This window comes from Nycticebus coucang, chromosome 20 (assembly GCF_027406575.1).
Source record: "Nycticebus coucang isolate mNycCou1 chromosome 20, mNycCou1.pri, whole genome shotgun sequence".
NCBI lineage: Eukaryota > Metazoa > Chordata > Mammalia > Primates > Lorisidae > Nycticebus > Nycticebus coucang.
This window is the reverse complement of record NC_069799.1, coordinates 6,087,335-6,091,399: the sequence shown is the minus strand read 5'-3', so window position 1 is coordinate 6,091,399 and position 4,065 is coordinate 6,087,335.

The window sequence follows — 4,065 nt, the reverse complement described above, 5'->3', positions numbered from 1 at the left end:
CCACATTTTCTCAGCTTCTCATATGGATGGCAGATGTGAACCTCTGCCTCTCTCTACCATATCAATATGCTATTGGGAAAAACAATGACATGACCTACCATAAGTCACATGAAGAATGAGTTCATAAATATACAGAAGGGTGATAAATTGAGGAAAATTTTGCAACCTATCACCTTCCACCCTCTAGCACAACTTTTCTCATTCCTTCCACATGTACACGTCATAAAACGTATTTACCCATCCGTAGACCTCCTGAAGCTTCATTCCATCATGGTGTACGATTTGAAATTGGGGCTCTTGGTCTGGGGGCTCGTAAATGCAAAAGGGTGTATATGAGAGGTGCACAGGCAACCCCCAGTCAAAACTAATGAAGGAATCCTGCCGGGCAAATACCGGCAGAGTCTCACCCCTCCTGAGGGTGTGGAATGTTCCTGTTCTCTGAGAGTAGCTCTCCGTCAACTGCTTGTTGGGCTCTTGTTTTCAACCTATGATATGCCTTTCCTGTGACCGGTTCTGAATAAATGACCTTCTTGCTAACAGGGTAACTTTCTAAGTCTTGTTACTACACAGAAAAATTTGGAGATCAAAACGTTCTGTATAGCCTTTTTATACTAACCTGGTGGAGCTGTTATTGTATCTCTGTCAAGCATTTTGTGGAACTTACATTAATACACACACACACAATTACAGGCCCCTCCATGTAACAAAGTCACATAGACATGTTTTTAAGGAATACTTCTTTCACTAGACTTAGATACTGATATTGTGAATGTGTGTGGCTGCTGGCCTGTCCCTCAGTCCATCTGGAACGCTAAAGCGAAGTGCCACAAACCAGTACAGCAAAGCACATTTCCCACGTACCTCGTGAGGTGGCAGGTCAGCTTCTGGGAAGGGCTGGCTCTGGGTAGGTTGTGTGGTGAGGCTGTAAACAGGTGAGCTAAAAACTAGGCATTAAAGGAATTCAGATAATTATGACCTCCACTAAGTTTGGAGTTCTTCCTCAAAGTAATGATAGGCAACAAATGTTCAGATATCACCCGTAGGAAAAAAAATGTGCTGAAGTTGAAGTGTGTGTCAGGGGAAGAAATGGGTCACTTATCCACCACGTATTAATCCAGATAGAACCTTTGGAGATACTTAGTATGGATTTTGAAGTTAGGAATCAGTTTGGGAAGCATGTTTAAAGTGTTCTTTTCATTATTTTAGAGACAGAGTCAGGTTTGGTGCCCAGGCCAGAGTGCAGTGGCGCAGCCATAGCCCACTGCATACTGAGGCTCCTGGGCTCAAACGACCCCTCCCCTCAGCTTCCTGAGTCACTGGGATTGCAGGTGTGAACCACCATGCCTGGCCTAAAATTTTCTTCAATTTGCAATGTCAATATTTTCATTTTCTGTAATTATTTTAAATGATAGAAAACATTTCTTGAAAATATCATATGTAAGCTGAATTTCCTTGATTAGTTTTTTATATAGTTATTTGAAAAACTAATACATTAAACAGGATCCTGTTCAGAGTCTGCACACACCTGCCCCAGTGTTAAATGTGTACTTAGAAAAGAAAACCAACATAGATCTCAAATGTTACTCTACAGTGACCTGGTAGAATATACGACACCTTTATTTTACTTTTACTAGTACAGGACTTCCAATAAATAAAATGGACTTTGGTTAAATGATTGATTTTTGCCTAAATAAAATAGGTCCTGATAAATATATTTGCAACTAGCAATAAAAAAGACCCATCAAGGCAGAGGTAAGTGAAAGTTTAGGAAACATGCTCAGGTTTCAAGCAATGCACAGGAGATTAGACTAAATCTTTTAACTTTAACCCATGAATTTTTTTTTTTTTCTGAAGAGATACTCAAAAGGAAATATTTAAGATTATTTTGTATTAGAGAAATGCATCCAAAATTACTACATGAATTATAGTTGATAAAGTCACAATGTAATGAAAGTATTTGACATCTTCATTTATGTAGTTTACTGGAAATTTGTCGAAATCTTTCAAAGGTCTGTAGAGTTGTCAGTATCAACACATTTATACTCGGGAGTAACATGGGGAAGAAAAGAAGAAGAGGGATCAATAGCGAACGTCGAAACCACCACATAGTTGTAAAGTGAAATTGCATTTAATTCTGTTTGGAAATTATGACTTCATTCTATAAATGCACTCTTTAAGATAGAATATTCAGTTAACTGTAAGGGCTACTTTGCATCAGTACTTGAGCCAAGAATCTGCGATTTTGAATTCTCTAAACACACATTCACAGGGTACACTCCAACAGCTTCCAGACTGTGGTCTCCTGGAGCACTGAGCTGAATTTACTAAGCTGTTAAATGTGTATTTACATGACAGGGTGGAAAAGCTTTTACACCAAACCAATGATCTGCTTCTTCAAAATGCTTAAGAGAATATTTAATATGAAAAAAATGCTTTTCCCTCTTTTTAAAATAGCTTCATTATGTATTTCCTTTAGAGCAGAAGGATTAGGTTCTATTTTATCAGTATTGTGTGAAATAAAGATTGACACAGTAAGTTTTAATGAGCCCGGGAGGGATGTTACAATACTAGCAGAATAGTATTTCCATGTTTACATAAACACGAATGGATTATTTTTTCTATCTGACAGACCATAAAGCCTGTCTTTAGGTCCATCATCTTTTGTCTCAATATATTCTATTCCTTTATATTTCTTATGTACAGATGAATTAAAAATATCCACCTGGTCAATACTCACAAAATCATCTAAACATTCATACACATCCCTCCGATCTTCACCAAATTGCATTGCTCAGAAAATCCCTTTGCCACGTTACTTTTATTCTTCCTTATCTGCTATTATTCGTAACATGAATTATAAACAAACATTTTTTAACTGTCTTCATCAGACTTATACTTTACCTCAGTACCTGTCTTATTTATTTTCCAGGCTTCATCTTCCTAAACTAAGTGGTTTTTAAATATCTGCTATATTTTATTGTAATACAAGTACTCACAAATAAATGTATTATTGACTGATTTAAGTGAGGCCAAAAACATTCAATGTTTTTTTCAAAAATTATATTTATCTTTGAATACCTACAATCATTATACTCTACAAATAGGAAATTTAATTTATACTATCTTACTTTTTTACCATTATTATTTAATATCCACTAACTGAATTATTTTAACAATCAAACATCTAATGTAAAAGGTGATAGAAGTCAATTGAAGATTTTGGCTTTTATCTGGCATATAGCAGTCTAATATCTGTCAAAAATTAGAGAAGCTGAGAAGTCAAATGCTAAGCTCTTTTTTAATAGTGCTTTAAAATAAAAATGATTTTTAGAATATATAAATAATTTTAATTAAGCCTCTGAATTTCTGGTGGCAGAACCGCTGATCTTTTGAACCCTCTGCTGATAAACATCTTAAAGGTCAGAATTTGCCACATAAATATTTGGCACTCCTCCCGTACATGCATTTTGGAAAAGTGTAATATTGACTTTTATTTTTCCTCCTCTGAGCGGTAATAGAATTTGCAGCATTTGAGAAATATATTTACTTGGTCCTTCCTGTCACCTTTTTTACTTAAACTCTACTAAGGAAAGTAAATATGGTTATTCTGTTTCCAATTGTACAAATCTTGCTACTGACCATCATAGTTGTGCAGGAGATTTTTCCCCATTTTCAGAGTTCCATTTCCATCTCCATGCCAGAATATCATTAATGTAAATAAAAGAAGGTGGATTCATCCAAATTATAATCTTGAACCCTAAAATTTCATTACTGCCAGTTCTCTTTACTGGTTTATTTTATGGAGGTGGGATTCAATCTGTGACAAGTCTACCCTCAGACTTACCCGGTTCCCTTGCTTATCTCCTACATAGAAGGTATTCACAAAGGGTCAAGTAGATTCAGCATAAAAGTAGTCTGTTACTTCAAGCCAGAAAAGGATTTTTAAAGTACTTTGCTATCTGCTGATAAAGTAATTCTAAGCCTTTAAATCTTGCATTATTTATGTACTACACAGCCTATGAAGAAAGTGAGCTGCCATCGTATTAAGGATAAGATAATAAATTC